Source organism: Dunckerocampus dactyliophorus, unplaced genomic scaffold (assembly GCF_027744805.1).
Source record: "Dunckerocampus dactyliophorus isolate RoL2022-P2 unplaced genomic scaffold, RoL_Ddac_1.1 HiC_scaffold_66, whole genome shotgun sequence".
NCBI lineage: Eukaryota > Metazoa > Chordata > Actinopteri > Syngnathiformes > Syngnathidae > Dunckerocampus > Dunckerocampus dactyliophorus.
The window spans coordinates 42,501-50,000 of record NW_026559902.1 but is presented as its reverse complement, the minus strand read 5'-3'; positions in this window follow the sequence as shown (position 1 = coordinate 50,000).

The window sequence follows — 7,500 nt, the reverse complement described above, 5'->3', positions numbered from 1 at the left end:
AGAGCCGCTGTGTCCCTGGATGAAATGAGAAAAAAGGTGAAAAAATGGCAAAGTGTCAAGGGAGCTAGGCAGAAACCCATGCCTAGGGTCCTGGAGCCCAGGGGCCGCGGGAAAGTCTGTGGAGAGCCGCTGTGTCCCTGGATGAATTGAGAAAAAGGGTGAAAAAATGGCAAAGTGTCAAGGGAGAAATTCAGAAACTCAGGCCGAGCTGCCTGGAGCCCAGGGGCGGTTCTAAAGTGTGTGGAGAGCCGCTGTGTCCCTGGATGAATTGAGAAAAAGGGTGAAAAAATGGCAAAGTGTCAAGGGAGCTAGGCAGAAACCCATGCCTAGGGTCCTGGAGCCCAGGGGCGGCTGCAAAGTCTGTGGAGAGCCGCTGTGTCCCTGGATGAAATGAGAAAAAAGGTGAAAAAATGGCAAAGTGTCAAGGGAGAAATTCAGAAACCCAGGCCGAGCTGCCTGGAGCCCAGGGGCGGCTGTAAAGTCTGTGGAGTGCCGCTGTGTCCCTGGATGAAATGAGAAAAAAGGTGAAAAAATGGCAAAGTGTCAAGGGAGCTAGGCAGAAACCCATGCCTAGGGTCCTGGAGCCCAGGGGCGGTTCTAAAGTCTGTGAGAGCCGCTGTGTCCCTGGATGAATTGAGAAAAAGGGTGAAAAAATGGCAAAGTGTCAAGGGAGAAATTCAGAAACTCAGGCCGAGCTGCCTGGAGCCCAGGGGCGGCTGTAAAGTCTGTGGAGAGCCGCTGTGTCCCTGGATGAAATGAGAAAAAGGGTGAAAAAATGGCAAAGTGTCAAGGGAAAAATTCAGAAACCCATGCCTAGGGTCCTGGAGCCCAGGGGCGGCTGTAAAGTCTGTGGAGAGCCGCTGTGTCCCTGGATGAATTGAGAAAAAGGGTGAAAAAATGGCAAAGTGTCAAGGGAGCTAGGCAGAAACCCATGCCTAGGGTCCTGGAGCCCAGGGGCGGCTGCAAAGTCTGTGGAGAGCCGCTGTGTCCCTGGATGAAATGAGAAAAAGGGTGGAAAAATGGCAAAGTGTCAAGGGAGCTAGGCAGAAACCCATGCCGAGCTGCCTGGAGCCCAGGGGCGGCTGTAAAGTCTGTGGAGTGCCGCTGTGTCCCTGGATGAAATGAGAAAAAGGGTGAAAAAATGGCAAAGTGTCAAGGGAGAAATTCAGAAACTCAGGCCGAGCTGCCTGGAGCCCAGGGGCGGCTGTAAAGTCTGTGGAGTGCCGCTGTGTCCCTGGATGAATTGAGAAAAAGGGTGAAAAAATGGCAAAGTGTCAAGGGAGAAATTCAGAAACCCAGGCCGAGCTGCCTGGAGCCCAGGGGCGGCTGTAAAGTCTGTGGAGTGCCGCTGTGTCCCTGGATGAAATGAGAAAAAAGGTGAAAAAATGGCAAAGTGTCAAGGGAGCTAGGCAGAAACCCATGCCTAGGGTCCTGGAGCCCAGGGGCGGTTCTAAAGTCTGTGAGAGCCGCTGTGTCCCTGGATGAATTGAGAAAAAGGGTGAAAAAATGGCAAAGTGTCAAGGGAGAAATTCAGAAACTCAGGCCGAGCTGCCTGGAGCCCAGGGGCGGCTGTAAAGTCTGTGGAGAGCCGCTGTGTCCCTGGATGAAATGAGAAAAAGGGTGAAAAAATGGCAAAGTGTCAAGGGAAAAATTCAGAAACCCATGCCTAGGGTCCTGGAGCCCAGGGGCGGCTGTAAAGTCTGTGGAGAGCCGCTGTGTCCCTGGATGAATTGAGAAAAAGGGTGAAAAAATGGCAAAGTGTCAAGGGAGCTAGGCAGAAACCCATGCCTAGGGTCCTGGAGCCCAGGGGCGGCTGCAAAGTCTGTGGAGAGCCGCTGTGTCCCTGGATGAAATGAGAAAAAGGGTGGAAAAATGGCAAAGTGTCAAGGGAGCTAGGCAGAAACCCATGCCGAGCTGCCTGGAGCCCAGGGGCGGCTGTAAAGTCTGTGGAGTGCCGCTGTGTCCCTGGATGAAATGAGAAAAAGGGTGAAAAAATGGCAAAGTGTCAAGGGAGAAATTCAGAAACTCAGGCCGAGCTGCCTGGAGCCCAGGGGCGGCTGTAAAGTCTGTGGAGAGCCGCTGTGTCCCTGGATGAAATGAGAAAAAGGGTGAAAAAATGGCAAAGTGTCAAGGGAAAAATTCAGAAACCCATGCCTAGGGTCCTGGAGCCCAGGGGCGGCTGTAAAGTCTGTGGAGAGCCGCTGTGTCCCTGGATGAATTGAGAAAAAGGGTGAAAAAATGGCAAAGTGTCAAGGGAGCTAGGCAGAAACCCATGCCTAGGGTCCTGGAGCCCAGGGGCGGCTGCAAAGTCTGTGGAGAGCCGCTGTGTCCCTGGATGAAATGAGAAAAAGGGTGGAAAAATGGCAAAGTGTCAAGGGAGCTAGGCAGAAACCCATGCCGAGCTGCCTGGAGCCCAGGGGCGGCTGTAAAGTCTGTGGAGTGCCGCTGTGTCCCTGGATGAAATGAGAAAAAGGGTGAAAAAATGGCAAAGTGTCAAGGGAGAAATTCAGAAACTCAGGCCGAGCTGCCTGGAGCCCAGGGGCGGTTCTAAAGTGTGTGGAGAGCCGCTGTGTCCCTGGATGAATTGAGAAAAAGGGTGAAAAAATGGCAAAGTGTCAAGGGAGAAATTCAGAAACTCAGGCCGAGCTGCCTGGAGCCCAGGGGCGGTTCTAAAGTGTGTGGAGAGCCGCTGTGTCCCTGGATGAATTGAGAAAAAGGGTGAAAAAATGGCAAAGTGTCAAGGGAGCTAGGCAGAAACCCATGCCTAGGGTCCTGGAGCCCAGGGGCGGCTGCAAAGTCTGTGGAAAGCCGCTGTTGCCCTGGATGAAATGAGAAAAAGGGTGAAAAAATGGCAAAGTGTCAAGGGAGCTAGGCAGAAACCCATGCCTAGGGTCCTGGAGCCCAGGGGCCGCGGGAAAGTCTGTGGAGAGCCGCTGTGTCCCTGGATGAAATGAGAAAAAAGGTGAAAAAATGGCAAAGTGTCAAGGGAGCTAGGCAGAAACCCATGCCTAGGGTCCTGGAGCCCAGGGGCCGCGGGAAAGTCTGTGGAGAGCCGCTGTGCCCCTGGATGAAATGAGAAAAAGGGTGAAAAAATGGCAAAGTGTCAAGGGAGCTAGGCAGAAACCCATGCCTAGGGTCCTGGAGCCCAGGGGCCGCGGGAAAGTCTGTGGAGAGCCGCTGTGTCCCTGGATGAAATGAGAAAAAAGGTGAAAAAATGGCAAAGTGTCAAGGGAGCTAGGCAGAAACCCATGCCTAGGGTCCTGGAGCCCAGGGGCCGCGGGAAAGTCTGTGGAGAGCCGCTGTGTCCCTGGATGAAATGAGAAAAAAGGTGAAAAAGTAACAAAGTGTCAAGGGAGAAATTCAGAAACCCAGGCCGAGCTGCCTGGAGCCTCAAAGCGGATAGAAATAGCGTGGAGAGCCGCTGTTAAGCCAGACGCCCTCTGGCGGACACAGGCAGGAGTTGCAGTAAATGCATTGAAGTCAATGGGCGAGAGTACCCAATGCGCCAAAAAAGTGCTGAAAATATGACAAAGTGTCAAATGAATGGGAGTCAATGGGCGAGAGTACCCAATGCGCCAAAAAAGTGCTGAAAATATGACAAAGTGTCAAATGAATGGGAGTCAATGGGCGAGAGTACCCAATGCACAAAAAAAGTGCTGAAAATATGACAAAGTGTCAAATGAATGGGAGTCAATGGGCGAGAGTACCCAATGCACAAAAAAAAGTGCTGAAAAAGTCCACACGAGCCTAGTCAGAAATGCAGGCCGAGGCGGCTGGAGCCCCAAAGCGGCTATAAAAAGCGTGGAGAGCCGCTGTCGCCCTGGAGAAACGGAGAAAAAGTGCTGAAAAAAGGCCCACGTCCTAACGGACCTAGGCGGAAGTGCAGGCGAGGCGGCAGGAGTCTGAAAACCGCTATAAAAAGCGTGGAGAGCCGCTGTCGCCCCGGAGAAACGGAGAAAAAGTGCTGAAAAAAGGCCTAAATCCTAACGGACCTAGGCGGAAGTGCAGGCGAGGCGGCAGGAGTCTGAAAACGGCTATAAAATGCGTGGAGAGCCGCTGTCGCCCCGGAGAAACGGAGAAAAAGTGCTGAAAAAAGGCCTAAATCCTAACGGACCGAGGCGGAAGTGCAGGCGAGGCGGCAGGAGTCTGAAAACGGCTATAAAATGCGTGGAGAGCCGCTGTCGCCCCGGAGGAACGGAGAAAAAGTGCTGAAAAAAGGCCTAAATCCTAACGGACCGAGGCGGAAGTGCAGGCGAGGCGGCAGGAGTCTGAAAACGGCTATAAAATGCGTGGAGAGCCGCTGTCGCCCCGGAGGAACGGAGAAAAAGTGCTGAAAAAAGGCCTAAATCCTAACGGACCGAGGCGGAAGTGCAGGCGAGGCGGCAGGAGTCTGAAAACGGCTATAAAATGCGTGGAGAGCCGCTGTCGCCCCGGAGGAACGGAGAAAAAGTGCTGAAAAAAGGCCTAAATCCTAACGGACCGAGGCGGAAGTGCAGGCGAGGCGGCAGGAGTCTGAAAACGGCTATAAAATGCGTGGAGAGCCGCTGTCGCCCCGGAGGAACGGAGAAAAAGTGCTGAAAAAAGGCCTAAATCCTAACGGACCGAGGCGGAAGTGCAGGCGAGGCGGCAGGAGTCTGAAAGCGGCTATAAAACGCGTGGAGAGCCGCTCGGATGATTTTTCAAAGTGTCAAATGAATGGGAGTGAATGGGGCAGAGTACCCAATGTGTAAAAAAAGTGCTGAAAAAACGACAAAGTCCACACGAGCCTAGTCAGAAATGCAGTCCGAGGCGGCTGGAGCCCCAAAGCGGCTATAAAATGCATGGAGAGCCGCTCGGATGATTTTTCAAAGTGTCAAATGAATGGGAGTGAATGGGGCGGAGTACCCAATGCGCGAAAAAAGTGCTGAAAAAACGACAAAGTCCACACGAGCCTAGTCAGAAATGCAGTCCGAGGCGGCTGGAGCCCCAAAGCGGCTATAAAACGCGTGGAGAGCCGCTCGGATGATTTTTCAAAGTGTCAAATGAATGGGAGTGAATGGGGCAGAGTACCCAATGTGTAAAAAAAGTGCTGAAAAAACGACAAAGTCCACACGAGCCTAGTCAGAAATGCAGTCCGAGGCGGCTGGAGCCCCAAAGCGGCTATAAAATGCATGGAGAGCCGCTCGGATGATTTTTCAAAGTGTCAAATGAATGGGAGTGAATGGGGCGGAGTACCCAATGCGCGAAAAAAGTGCTGAAAAAACGACAAAGTCCACACGAGCCTAGTCAGAAATGCAGTCCGAGGCGGCTGGAGCCCCAAAGCGGCTATAAAACGCGTGGAGAGCCGCTCGGATGATTTTTCAAAGTGTCAAATGAATGGGAGTGAATGGGGCAGAGTACCCAATGTGTAAAAAAAGTGCTGAAAAAACGACAAAGTCCACACGAGCCTAGTCAGAAATGCAGTCCGAGGCGGCTGGAGCCCCAAAGCGGCTATAAAATGCGTGGAGAGCCGCTCGGATGATTTTTCAAAGTGTCAAATGAATGGGAGTGAATGGGGCGGAGTACCCAATGCGCGAAAAAAGTGCTGAAAAAACGACAAAGTCCACACGAGCCTAGTCAGAAATGAAGGCCGAGGCGGCTGGAGCCCCAAAGCGGCTATAAAATGCGTGGAGAGCCGCTCGGATGATTTTTCTAAGTGTCAAATGAATGGGAGTGAATGGGGCGGAGTACCCAATGCGCGAAAAAAGTGCTGAAAAAACGACAAAGTCCACACGAGCCTAGTCAGAAATGAAGGCCGAGGCGGCTGGAGCCCCAAAGCGGCTATAAAATGCGTGGAGAGCCGCTCGGATGATTTTTCTAAGTGTGAAATGAATGGGAGTGAATGGGGCGGAGTACCCAATGCGCGAAAAAAGTGCTGAAAAAACGACAAAGTGTCAAATGAATGGGAGTGAATGGGCGGAGTACCCAATGCGTGAAAAAAGGTCTGGAAAAACGACAAAGTGTCAAATGAATGGGAGTCAATGGGCGGAGTACCCAATGCGCGAAAAAAGTGCTGAAAAAATGACAAAGTGTCAAATGAATGGGAGTCAATGAGTGTTTTGGTCGACCAGGAAAAAACGCGTTTACGGGAGAGGGTAAATCAGCCGAGAGGGGGGGGGGGGGTATACTTTACCCTCTCCCGTAAATGCCATTTTTCCTGGTTGACCAAAACACCTCCAGCACGATTTCGGAAACCCAGTTTTTAGAAACACTGACCTCCAGGGGAAGTACCGAGAAAAGCACACTTTTGAATCCGCTTTTGACGCACTGAAACACGGACGTGAGCTGGGGCTGTGCCGCTCTTGGAAAACCCCTGGAGGTTATTTTCTAAAACGGGTTTCCGCGTCCCCCGGGCGCCCGTGTTGGGCCGCGCAAGGCGGTCCGGGCTGCCCACCCCATCTGAGTGCCCCGTTGGGCCGCGTGCATGGCAGGCATCCAAGGAAGGCTGATGAGCAGCGGTGATGATGATCATGAGACACCAGCTGCAAATTTGACAAAGTGTCACCTCTCAAGCATTTCCAAGCGTGACACAAACAAAAGGGAACGGGAACTTTGATATGAGTGACTTGTGCTTCTTTTTCTCCAAGTGTCACTCCACAGCTGGCACCCAGGCTGTGTGACGCAGGTGTCCGACGAGGAGCGCCCGCGATGGGCCGCGTCAGGCGGCCCGGGCCGCGCTATCACCTCCGGATGACAACATCCAAAGGAGCACGTTGGTGCTTGCTGGGAGTTTGCGCACGCGATAGGCGACGCCTGGCGGCCCTGGCCGCGCCTCGCCAGCGGGTAATGACGACCGCGAGCGCCATGCTGCGCCGATGGAGCTGTCCGAGGAGCGAGAGCGCCCGCCATGGGCGGCATCCGGCGGCCCCTGGCCGTGCTTCGTCTGCGGGTCGCTCTCCACCTCCGGGTGGCCAATCCGAGGTGTCCGCAAAGTGTGTGCGCTCGCCATGGGCGGCATCCGGCGGCCTCTGGCCGTGCTTCGTCTGCGGGTGCACACTCGGAGCGAGGCTCCTGCTCGCTCCGGCGCGGTAGCTTTGTCCGCGCTCCACCTCCGGGTGGCGAATCCCAAAAAGCAGCACTTTGGTGCTACGAAGGTGTCAGAAGAGTGTGTGCGCCCGCCATGGGCGGCATCCGGCGGCCTCTGGCCGTGCTTCGTCTGCGGGTGCACACTAGGCGCGGTGGCTTTGTCCGCGCTCCACCTCCGGGTGGCGAATCCCAAAAAGCAGCACTTGGGTGCTTCGTAGGTGTCAGAAAAGTGTGTGCGCCCGCCATGGGCGGCATCCGGCGGCCTCTGGCCGTGCTTCGTCTGCGGGCGCACACTCGGAGCGAGGCTGCTGCTCGCTCCGGCGCGGTGGCTGGGTCCGCGCTCCACCTCCGGGTGGCGGAAGGAATCGAAAAGGAGCACTTTGCTGCTTCGCAGGTGTCAGAGGAGTGGGAGCGCCCGCCATGGGCGGCATCCGGCGGCCCCTGGCCGTGCTTCGT